At 39.4% G+C, this 12,454-nt stretch overlaps 1 protein-coding gene across 2 annotated transcripts in view; it reads left to right on the top strand.

Annotated features, from left to right (window-relative positions):
- RNF144B (ring finger protein 144B) overlaps nt 1-12,454 on the top strand; it is a 158,338-nt gene that overhangs the window by 28,008 nt on the left and 117,876 nt on the right. The window contains exon 2 of one of the 2 annotated variants that reach the window (XM_086370117.1): nt 8,050-8,215. The exons of the other annotated variant lie outside the window; for it this stretch is intronic. The gene's annotated coding sequence lies outside the window, so the exon portion shown is untranslated. The remainder of the gene's footprint in view (nt 1-8,049; nt 8,216-12,454) is intronic. 2 annotated transcript variants of the gene reach the window in all.

Raw genomic sequence — 12,454 nt, 5'->3', positions numbered from 1 at the left:
AATGGTGATACTTTAAGACAGAACAGAATATGCATCAAGTGTTAAATTTAGTGACTAAACTTATCAGTATACTTTTATTGTTGCTTTTCATAGCATCTTCTATCTTGTAGAATAGCCAGAGACTTATAAAGAATTTGTAATTTTTTGTAAAGGTAAGGTTAGAGGTCAAAAGCATGTAATTCCCATCAGTGTAAGAGCTCTTCATTATGGGCTGCCCCTTAAGTGGTGTGAACTCTTCATGATGGTCTGCCCCTTAAGCTTCTAGGATGCCACTGAATGCAAAAATAAAAGATTTTGCAGAACTGGCAATGATACATGCAAAAGGCACCTGCTCCTTGAAAGACAGGAGGTAAGTGTAACTAGAGGCAGTCAGTCGCTTAGCTTCACAGCTATAGTTTAGCTTCCTAATTGTGCCGGCTGTCCTGAAAGTGTGTATAGCCCTGGCCACGTGGGTAATGGGGTCAGAGGTCATGATGGAACCAGATTCAAGATTACTAACTGCAGGGTTCAGTCTGTGTTGCGTTGATGTGTATCCTGAGATGTAAGGAGAGGGGCAGCAGAATGTGGTGATCAGGGAGTCCAGGCCAAGATGGGGGAAATCTTGGGTGCAGAGTCTCACTGCTACTTCCTGTCCCCAGTAAAACAAAGATAATTTTGACCCTTCACGGTGTTTGTAGAGATTAAATTGATAAAGTGATTCAAGCACAATGCCTGATAAGTAGTAAGATCTTGATAAATGTTGTTGTTTTGTTGCTAAGTCATGTCCAACTCTTTGTGATCCCCATGGACTGCAGCGTGCCAGGCTTCTCTGTCCTTCACCATCTCCCAGAGTTTGCTCAAACTCATGTCCATTGAATTGGTGATGCTTTCTAACCATCTCATCTTCTGTTGCCTTCTTCTCCTCTTGCCCTCAATCTTTCCCATCCTCAGGGTCTTTTCCAATGAGTGAGCTCTTCGCATCAGGTGGCCAAAGTATTGGAGCTTCAGCTTCAGTATCAGTCCTTCCAATGAGTATTCAGGGTTGACTGGTAGCTTCTACTAGGGTGGTTTATTGTCCAAACCAGCACACTTTCAAAAAGGAAAAAGGGTACTAAGATGAGATATATTATATATATATTTTACATAATTGTATATTGATTGAAAAACTGGTTTTATTTTAAGGATAGGCCCACAGAATAGTTCTATTTAAACATGTTAGAAGATGAAATTCTTTCCAAAAAATAAAAATTTGTGTACATTAATGCAAAAAAACCCACAAAGCTTATAATATCTTATTTGAACAGTATGTATCTTTTTGAAATATTTTTTTCATTTTCTTCAGATATATGCTCAGGAGTGGGATAGCTGGAACATATAGTAGTTCTATTTTTAGTTTTTTGAGTAACTTCTGTGCTGTTTTCCATAGTGGCTGCATCAGTTTTACACTCCCATCAACTCCCACCAATGTGCAAGGGTTCCCCTTTCTCCACGTCTTTGGCAGCATTTGTTATTTGTGGTCTTTTGATGATGGCCGTTTTGAAGTGATACTCTGTGAAGTGATACTGCACTGCGGTTTTTATTTGCGCTTATCTGATGATTCGTGATGTTGAGCATCTTTTCACGTACTTATTAGCCATCTATGTCGTCTTTGGAAAAACGTCTGTTCAGGTCTTCTGCTCATTTTCATATCAAGGTTTTTTGTTTTTTTTTTGATATTGAGTTGTATGAGCTTTTTATATATTTTGGATGTTAACGCCTTATCAGTCATTTGCAAATATTTTCTCCCATTTAGTAGACTGTATTTTTGTTTTGTTGATGATTTCCTTGGCTGTGCCAAAGCTTTTAAGTTTAATTAGGTGCCATTTGTTTCCCTTTTGCAAGTTTTGTTTTCAAAAATTGTAATTCTCCAAAAGCCTAAAAAGCTGAAGGTTTTTGGTGTTCCCTGAATTCTTGATTAAAACTTTAATCGATATTGAACAAAATGCTCCCCAAATCGAGAGGACTCATTTACAGAAAAGTTCAATATAACACGTAGGACACAGATTGACTTCTAAGTAGTTTCAGTTGATGACGGGAAGCAAAGAGAAAAGTCTGGTACTGCCGTGCTGAAGTGTTTCTTTTTTTTTAATTCAACATCAGCTTTATTACAAAAGTTTTGTAATTTAATTACTTGACATATTCAAATTTTGTAAATTTGACATGTTAGTTTCCATTTCAATTGGTAAAATAATGCAACTTCTTTGGATGAAATTATTACTTTTTTAAAAAAATTATTACTTTTATACATACACTCTAGCTAATTCCAGTTATTTTTCTGCTCCATATCTTTATTTTATTTTAATTTTTTTTGATTTCCAAATCTTTTTAAAATTTTTATTTATTTATTTATTATTATTATTATTTTTTTTTACTTTATAATATTGTATTGGTTTTGCCATACATCAACATGCATCCGCCATGGGTATACACGTGTTCCCCATCCTGAACCCCCTCCCCACTTCCCTCCCCATACCATCCCTCTGGGTCATCCCAGTGCACCAGCCCCAAGCTTCCTGTATCCTGCATCGAACCTGGACTGGTGATTCGTTTCTTATATGATATTATACAATATCTTAATTTTAAATTAGATATCTTAATTTAGTGAAATGTTTTTGCTATGGACACCATAGTCCACCAAAATTATATTATCAAAGTATAATATGTTTTGATTAAAAAACAAGTACTTTTAATGTTGAATTTTTTTATATTTTAATTTTTATTTATCTATTTATTTATAGACCTGAAAGCATGACCAGCTATATTTAGCCAATGAAGTTTAGTGTAAAATAAGAGTATATTTTTGCTGACATGTATTATTTACAAATCTCTAATGTTCTTCTAGGTTTTGTTTACAAACCTGAGTTGTTGAGTTTTTAAACTAAATTTACAAGAAGATTCTCAGTAATGTCAGATGTTTCATCTTAAACAGGCTAAGTTTCCAAAAGCTTTGATTCCATGAATTAGATTAAAAAAAAAATTAAATGCTTGTTGGAATTAACCCATCTTTCTAAATGAAGCCTTGATGATACCGAGATAAAATTAGCAAAATTGAACTGTTTATAAAATTCTTCTGCTTTCATTTATCAACACATTATGGCTTTTGCTTTCCTTTTTGTGCATGAATACAAAAATTTGAAATAAAAAATTGGCAAAGTCAATTCGAAAAGCAATCACTGGATCTAAAAGTTATGTAAGCACCTTCTACAGCTGCATGTGATAAATCAAACTACAAGTACAGGGTTCTCAAAACAGCTACTAATTTTTGATGTCTGTTATAATGCTTCTTCAGCAGGTTTGTGTTTTGGGGTTTTCACTCGATTATTGTTATCGCTTTCTCCTTCATGGCTCTGGGATGTGGCAAATGATGACATTTTGTGCAATTTCACACTCATTGTTCACTTACTTGAGAGTTGAACATTCAGCACTTTTACTGTTTTACTAAATATAAACTTCTATTTTTTGAGCTCATGGCTGTTAAAGGGCTTTTTCACAAAATAAAAAGGCAATGCCAAACAGAAACATAAGTAATAGTTGTAGAGATATATCATACAAGAAACGAGTACAGGGAACTCTATCTAATCTCCTGGGATAAACCATAATGGAAAAGAATATGAAAAGAGAATGTATCTGTGTGTATAACTGAGTCACTTTGTGTAGCAGCAATTAACACAGCATTGCAAACCGCTATACTTCAATAAAAAAACTTAAAAAAAAAAGACCAATTCCATGTTGGTTACATGCTCTAACGCAGCTTGTTCAGTCTCTTTTCCGCTGCAAATATTTCACATACCCCTTCCCCATAATTTCCCACCTTCCCATTGACCCCACCAGCTGTGCTTTGGCAGTTTTGTGGGTCCCAGCATGGGCCTGGCACACCTAACTTGTACACCCACAGGGCACAGCATGGCAGTTATCAGTGTTCTCCCACCACCACCAGAGGCTGGAGGGTCTAGCTGACCCTGGCAGCTCCTGTTTGAGTACATTTTCTTTTGTGAGCAAATAAATGCCCTGGTGCCCTGAAAGGGAGATGTTAGTTCCATAGTGTTTGGCAAGGGTTCGGGAGGTTTGGGTCATCTCTGAGCACCTTGGAGATTTAAGCAGCTCTGTTCGCTGCTTGTCTTAGCTCGAGTTGCTACTAAGTAGCATAAATTGGGTGGCTTAAACAACAGAAATGTATTTCTCACAATTGTGGAGGCTGGGAAGTCCATCAAGGTGCCAGCAGAGTGTCTGGTGGGTGCCTGCTTCTTGGTTTGCTGATGGTCATCTTGTTAGTTCCTCAATGTTTGCAATGAGAGACACACAGAGACAGATAGACTGGCGCTTTTCTCATGAAGGCACGGTTTCCATTATGAGGGCCCCACCCCTGTGACCCCATCTAAACCTAATTACCTCCCACTGGGAACTGGGGCTTCAGCCTGTGGACGTTTGGAGGTGCGCACCGTTCAGTTCACGGCGTGCTTGGCATGCCTTGTGCTCTGCTCCTGGACAGGCCCATGGAAGGAGCAAAGAAACACAAAGTGGAGGGCTACTAAATCAATTACGTTTGATTTTAATGCGATTATTAATGTAATTCTATTACTAGTAGTAATTCATTAAAGTGAAATTGACCAGGCAAATGTTAAGCCTAATAAGATGGCAGGGTAGTAAGACTAAAGCAAGACTGTCCAGGGCAAAAAGTCCTAGCCATTTATCACTAGGAAGGATGGAGCCTTATCTTAAAAGAAGTTTTTACATAGGAACACTAGAGGGCGCCCTAGACTGTAATTAAGAATCATGCTTCTCTACACAAGGAAATACTGTACCAGCTTGATGATACAAAGTTTAATAGTGAATGTTTATAAAAATGTGGGTGAATCCGTATCAGTTGATTTTCAGTGTTCTAAGGGCATGATCAAATTCAACACAAATGTTTTGGAGTGTGTGTGTGTATGTCCATGCTGGAGGATATAATAATCCTATTTTATTTCATTATTTTTTTTATTGAAGTATAATTATTTTATAAGGATAATCCTATTTTTATTTTACTTCAGAATGTCTTTTTTTTTTTTTTTTTTCTAAATCTTCAGGAGTGCCTGCCTTAAGGTGAGATAAAGATTGGGGTGTAATCTGTCCTCAGTACCTGGGGTTTTGTTTTTTCTTGGTGGAGGGATAGGGTGAGGGAGGGCTGTAGAGCCCATTAAAACAACTATAGCGTTGTCCTTCTTTAGCGATAAACCTAATGATATTGTTATTTATTTATTTTTGGCTGCGCCCCGCGGCATGTGGGATCTTAGTTCCCCGGCTAGGGAATCAAACCAGTGCCCTGCAGTGGAAGTCCTAACCACCAGACCTCCAGGAAAGTCCTCGATGATATTGTTTTAAATACATGTGGCACCACTGTTCTTATATGTGTTAAGACTTCCCTGGTGACTCAGATGGTAAAGCATCTGCCCGCAATGCAGGAGACCTGGGTTTGATCCCTGGGTCAGGAAGATCCTCTGGAGAAGGAAATGGCAATCCACTCCAGTACTCTTGCCTGGAAAATTCCATGAATGGAGGAGCCTGGTGGGCTACTGTCCATGGGGTCACAAAGAGTCAGACACGACTGAGCGACTTCACTTTTATGGGTGGATTATTAGGCAAGGACTCCAGTCTTCAGGGCAGCGGTATCAGCAGTGGGGAAAACATCGATTCTTCATCTAGTCTGGAGGCCCTGCTCTGTCTCTGGCTCTGTGACTGTGGAAGATCTTATCTTTCTGAGCCTCTCTCTCAGTAAAGGGGTGGCTTGAACTAAATGACTCAGTTGTCTTTTTCAAGTCTAAAATTCTCTCACTCTGACTTTCACGCCCAACATTGGCTAGTCTTAAATTTACGTTCACAAATCCGTGCCCTGTTTAGAAATTAGTTTCAGCTCACATCATAAAATTCCATGACACTGGGAAAACTTGATTCAGGAGAAAGTGGAGAGGTGGTGGTTCCCTGTTTTGGGGCCCTGATCAAGTTCTTTACAATGGCTTATTTTACCCTAGAAACAGATAGGTCTTTGTCACCTGCTAGAAAATACTCACATAAGCACTGCTCCCCAACCTCAGACTTCCCTGGAAGCAATAATGATGGTCAGATGTTTATATTCATTGAGTTTGCTGCTAGGATTCAGTCTAGATAAACAGTAAGAGCCCAAAAAACTCACTGGAGATTTTCATTTAAGTCCAATTAGTTTATTTCTGAGGTTATGAAAACACCTGGAATGAGTGTTTGCCAGACAGATACAAGCCCTCTCTGCCTTCAGATATTTGAGACAAGACAATTTAGGGATCTGGCGTTTGACTAAATATTGTTGCTGCACAGTTTTGATCTCCAAGAATTCTCTGACATTCCTAACTGAGTTCTGCTTCTAAAATAAACACGTTGAATGGGGTACCCTTGACATGGAAAAATGAAATGTTTGCAACATTCATCTCTGTTGGAAGGAGAATGATTTGGTTGGTGGAGTTATATGACTCCTGTCCTATAGAGACATAAAAAGTGACGCTTCGCACATTTCTCACTGGTAACATTTTCAGTAATCTTGTGTGTGTGTGTGTGCATGTCTGTGTGTGTGTGTGTTTGCGTGCCTTGTGTCAGCAGTGTCTCTGTGAGATCATGCTTCATGTTGACAGTCACATACATGCAGTAACTCCTGCCTGCTAACTCTTTTCAGATCTTGGAAGTTTTTGACACTTTGTAGTTCTCCATCTGTGATGGTGAAATCAAAATGAAGGTGATCCCAAGGGCAACTTTGATCTCTTGGCAGTTTCTTCGTGACTCCTAACGTCTGAGCTGCGCCTTAGGAGCAGCAGGCAGAGTAGGAGAGGGGGGGCCCTGAGGCTGAACTGGAGAGGAGGGGACCCTGAGGCTGAACTGGAGAGGAGGGAAGGCAGGGGTTGGGATGCGTCTCACGCTGGTGTTTTGGCCACTATAGAACAAGTGATGAAAAACGGTCGAGAAAATTAGAAAATGTAAATTCATCCTCTCGTACCCCATTCCTCTACTTTTGTGGGGCAAAAGTGTCGAACACTGGGAATAAAAAATGTCCCAGGTCAGCAATGAGCAAGGAATTGATGATGATGAACTGACTCAGATAAAATGAGAACAGCAACTTACCTTTATGCTTGGCTGTTTCCTTGCCATTTCCAGCGGCCTGTGAGGGGTGTGATTTATCACTGTTCACCCCATCTGTCCCTCAATTCCTTGTCTCCAAAACACAGGGACTAAGAGAGTAACTTGATTTCACAGTGAAAGAGTTGGGGGTGAGTGTTGAGGTAGGGAGACACGTGTTACTTATTCGCACTTGAATGTTAATTCATGTCACCCTCTGGTTCTCCAGCACCCTCAACAGAATTAAGCAAATAGGACTTACGGAATTGGAGTCAAGGGTGGGGTAAGTTCTGGAGTACAGGTACGGCAGCCTTATTCAGACACCCACAAGGCCCCAGGCATGTGCGGCGAAGGGAGGAGAGAAGAGGGAGCTGGGGTTATGAGGAGGTGGTGGGATGAGCCAGCCCTGCTCTCGGTGGTCTTCACCAGCACCAGTCAGGACACCTCCTTGCTCACTGTCATTTAAAGCATCTCAGGTGGCTAGCCTACCTGGAGTCTTGCAATGGTGTGGGGAGAACTGCATTAAAAAAAATAATAATTTGTACTTATTTCTGGCTGTGTTGAGTCTTCGTTGCTGCATGAGCTTTTATCTAGTTGCAATGAGTAGGGGACACTCTTGTGTTGCATGGGCTTCTCATTGCGGTGGCTTCTCTTGTTGCAGAGCACAGGCTCTAGAACGTTCGGGCTTCAGAAGTTGTGGCGAGTGTGCTCAGGAGTTGTGGCTCCCGGGCTCTAGAGCCACAGGATCAATAGTTGTGGCACACGGGCTCAATTACTCTGTGGCCTGTGGGAGCCTCCCGGACCAGGGATCGAACCCATGTCTCCTGCGTTGGCAGGCAGGTTCTTAACCACGGAACCACCAGGGAAGCCCTAGGAGAGCTGGATTTTGCAGCCTCCTTCCTTCCTTCTTTGCAGATTCTCTGGGGATAGAGACGTGGAAGAAGTTTCCAAGGCTGCCTCTGGGTCAAGCCGTGCAAAACAGAAGCTCTTTGTGGACATGGTTTCTGTTCTGCTCAGCCGTCCTCACACGTTCACTTCGAGCTCTGAGCTTCTCTGGCCGTGATTCTGAAGAACCTTCCACGTAGGTTTCCATACTCACAGCCCCTGTCAAAGCAGGGGGGGGGCTCTTTCCACCTCACTGCTCTGCTCTCTTGGCTTTTTCACACTGGACTGGTGGTGAAAAGGCAGTCAGCCTTGGCTGTAGTTTGCGTGGGGTGGGGACAGGAAGGAGGTTTCTGGGTCTGTGTTGCTGACCTAATTCCACATTATGTTTTCATTGAATGAGTTGATTATTTTTATATCACTTACTGGTAAGTGAATGACCTGCACTCCTTTCAATTTTTCCATGTCCCAACTTCCAGTTCCTGACCACATTTTATACGCACTTGAAAATCCCCTTCTTAGGCTCTTTTCTTGTAAGCCCGTAGGCACGATGTTGCCTGCTTATTGTTGAAACAGCACCTTTGCTGCCAGTATTATAAAACCTTCATCTTACACGTAATTTGTACGAGGAATAAGTTAATATTTATTGTCAAGGCTTTAAAGCAGCTGTGTTCATTATGCTGCATTTTAATATTTAATGGACCAATGGAATCTTTTCACTTTAATCACCTTCCTTGAAGTGATTAATATGCATCACTTAATCCGGCTTTCTTTCACCAACTCTGAAAACTGGTTCCTTGTTAAACAAGTTAGTTATTTCTTCCCTAAAGTTATATTCACTGTGTACTTTTTGTGTTTGACATAGCTTTTTATGTTTTAAGTTCAATGAAAAACATGAAAAAAAAAGTCGTTTTAAGAGTGTATGTTCTCTTTGTATTTTGAAACTGGGATGCTTCTGTTAATTTTCTCTTTGTATTTTGAAACTGGGATGCTTCTGTTAATTTGATGTTAGGCTGAGCATCAGAGAGACTTTCCAAGTTCAAGTTCAAACTCACAAGCATCATGGCTTTCTTTTTTTAAAACTTGCTCACTTATACCCCATTTCTGCTGGTATGACATAATAAAAAGGCTCATTTTTTGAGTGTAAATTTGATTTTTGTATCCCTTCCCTGCTTTTCAGTAAACTTTGAGATTCTTTTCGGTCCTAAACTTTAAGTGAGAATAATAATTCCATGAAGTGTGGCTTTTAAAAATGTTTAATAGACAAGACATTATTGTTTAAAAGTTAATTGTAAAAATTAAAAACATTAAAAAATTATTATTATGGCAGCATTAATTTCCTCCTGTTACATGTATTGTTAGTGTGATTGATTTACCTGTGTGAGACCTAGGTTAAAAATAAATAAGTGCATTTAGTAAAACTTTGAAAACAATTCCCCATCACCCACAGAAATAATCCATTTGTTTTACAAGAAGTGATAAAATGTATATTTTGTAAGAAATAGAATTTTAAGTTTAATTTAATATCAGGTATTTTTTTGTGTGTACTAAATATGCAATATAGTATTTGTGTTTCCTGTTGCACAAAGTAAAAAAAAGTAGTGGAGAAAGCAGAAAAAAAGCTTCTGGGTCTCTGCCCTTTGTTCTGAATGTATATTCCTTTATTGTAGATGTATTAACTGAGTAGATTACTCTAATTACATAGTTCATGTTTGTGGCAGCCTCGACTAATTCAGTTTAAAATCAGATTAAAACAAAACTTTCTTCTTCTTGTGTGTCCAAACCCATAATTTAGACTGTTCTGAACTTTTAAAAGAATGCTTAGCCAGTTTTTTCCTCCAACCACAATTTGAGATAATTTCCTTAAAAAGCAAGAAAATTGTGCCGCATTCAAAGATCCTAGATTTAGCTGTTTAGGGATTGTTTCTGTTGATGGGGAGAGATTAAGTAGACCACCAAAGCGCTATAAGTAATAGCAAGCCCAGGACTGGGAAGCCCGGGGGTGAGTCTTGATTAACTCAGAGGAAGTACTGGCAAAGTCAAATTCTCCATCTTTGACCTTAGCAATTCAGTGGGTCTTTGTTTTTTATGGACTTTGTCCCCTCCCCCATTTCTTTCTCATTTTTAATTCATACAAGCATTTAACAGTTTTGATAGTATTTGGATGCCCTCTGAGCTTAGAAAGACATTTTCTTTGGGTTCAGTCCATTGAGTCCATTTAGGTCTGTTGTGTTTTCGTACTGTGTTCATCAGAAAAACCTTAAGTGGAAGGAAGCACACAGAGATGTTAAATTATCTCAAGTTCCTTCTTGAGTCATGTCAGCTGCAGGGGTTTCTCTTCCTTTTGCTACTTAGAGAATTGGGACTTTGGAAGTAGGGATCCCCCTGGCCACAAAACCTCCACTGTTCCTCCAGTCCTGCAAAATATCTTCTCACTTCCCCATGTAACTTCGCCACTTGCTTTGTGATTTGGTCAATGCTGAAAGGAGGGCTTTGCCTTACGCAGTTGTTTCCTGGGTTAAAGGTACTCATGGATAAGGTAATTTGACAAAACATTCACTGGTACTGATGTTATATATTGGAGGGACTCTCCCTGCCTCCTGCCTGATAAAGCACTGTCTGTCTTTTCAGTTCAGCTCTGTAACCATGTTGTATTTTAGCCTACACATGACGTGTTTTCTTGAATTTGAGTAACATTTTTAAAATTAACATTTATTTTAAAAGTTGTTTTAAAATTAAAGAAGGAAAAAAAAAGAATCAATATCACATCAATGATTTAGTAGTTTCCCCAAACTCTAACTTCTTTAGACATTTCATTTTTGTTAAAATTTCTTATTCAATTATGGTAATATTATTCATCATGTATATAGATAATTCACATCCCTGATCATATATATAGAGAGACCGGTGTGTAGATCTGTTTTTCCCCTTTTATTCTAAAAAATATATTAAAGTAATGAAGGGGGTATTTGATTCATTACTTTTCCTCCTTTTTTGAATGAAAATTTCTTTTTTCTATTCTTTATTTTTTATTGACATAGTTATATGTATGTATTGAGTTCAATAAAATAAAAGTCCCTGCCAAAGCCCCTTTTCTGGCCACTGTTTTCTAATTATGACTAAAAAGATAACTTGATTGTATAGAGAAGGGTGATGTTAGATTTATTTCAGGTCATATTTGTTAGGCATGACATTATTTCTTGGATAATTACCACGTTATTATTATTTTTTAACCTTTTCTGATAACTTTCCTTGTATTTCATGTTTAGTAAAACAAACAAACATATCTTGCTCACTTTTATATAATTACGTGTCCCTGAAAAACCTATATATAATCAGAATCTTTGGAAAACAGATAATTAAAAGATATTCTTTGGAACATAAAAGTTGTCCACTTTCTTTTCAGAATGCTTAAATCCCATTTATCTTTTTATTCTATTAAAAGAAAACGTAGAAAGCACCCCTAAAGAAATATTCTGTGTCCTGAGCAGAGACGATAGATGCTCTTCCAACTCACTCTACTCCTTGCTCTGATTAAGGGGGGCGTAGCTTCTTTCAGCCCTGTAATGATTTTGTTCCATCCTCACAGATCCTCCTTGGACCTTAAAACTCTTATTTCTTACAACTCTGAAGTTGCAGGTCAACTTCTTTACCAGCTAGAACCAAAACAGCAAAAGGCTCCCTGCCAAAGACAGTTCCTGAACTCCTCAGGCCAAAGATGAAGACATTTCTGGTTTTCCTGCTGTAGCCTTAGGACACAGTAGATGGAAATCGTGCCTGGGAAGAGGCACGTAGTATGTGCTTGATTATATTGGCTGCATAGATGGACTCTGCAGCCTCAGTACTAATCCTGAATGTTCCTGAATGTTCTTTAACTCATCCTGTGGAACAGCATCGTCAAGTTCTTGAGTTTCTTCCTGTCCACAGGCTTCTGTATATTTACTTGTGAATTTTCCCAAATATGTTTTCCAAAAGAGCTCTATTAACAGAGTGGCTGGGACAGAACTTCTTTGTAACTTAATCTGTTAGTTCAAAATACGAAAAATGTATACGGTGGGGTCGGGGTGGCTCGCTGCCTGGATAGCACTGTCATGCTATCAGAGGTCAGTGAGCTCCCCGCCCCATCCTTTTATTTTTTCTGCTTTGTTGGGCACAGATGAATGCTCCCTATTCTTTGGTCTCTCCCTGCAGAGTCAACTTTATTTTGTTTCGTAAAAAAATTATTTCTGGCTGTGCTGGGTCTTCACTGCTGCACTCAGGCTTTCTCTCGTTGCGGCAAGAGGGGTACTCTGCAGTGGTGGTGCGTGGGCTTCTCACTGTGGTGGTCTCTCTTGTTGCGGAGCACAGGCGCTGGGGTGTGCAGGCTTCATAGCTGTGGCCCGTGGGCTCAGTAGTTTTAGATCCTGGGCTCTGGAGAGCCTGGAACTTAGTTGCCTCG

Source organism: Bos grunniens, chromosome 23 (genome assembly GCF_055505025.1).
Source record: "Bos grunniens cultivar Pamir isolate PY7600 chromosome 23, Bosgru_T2T1.0, whole genome shotgun sequence".
Lineage (NCBI taxonomy): Eukaryota > Metazoa > Chordata > Mammalia > Artiodactyla > Bovidae > Bos > Bos grunniens.
Note: the sequence above shows the minus strand (reverse complement) of the source record. Positions and strands in the feature narration are given on the sequence as shown.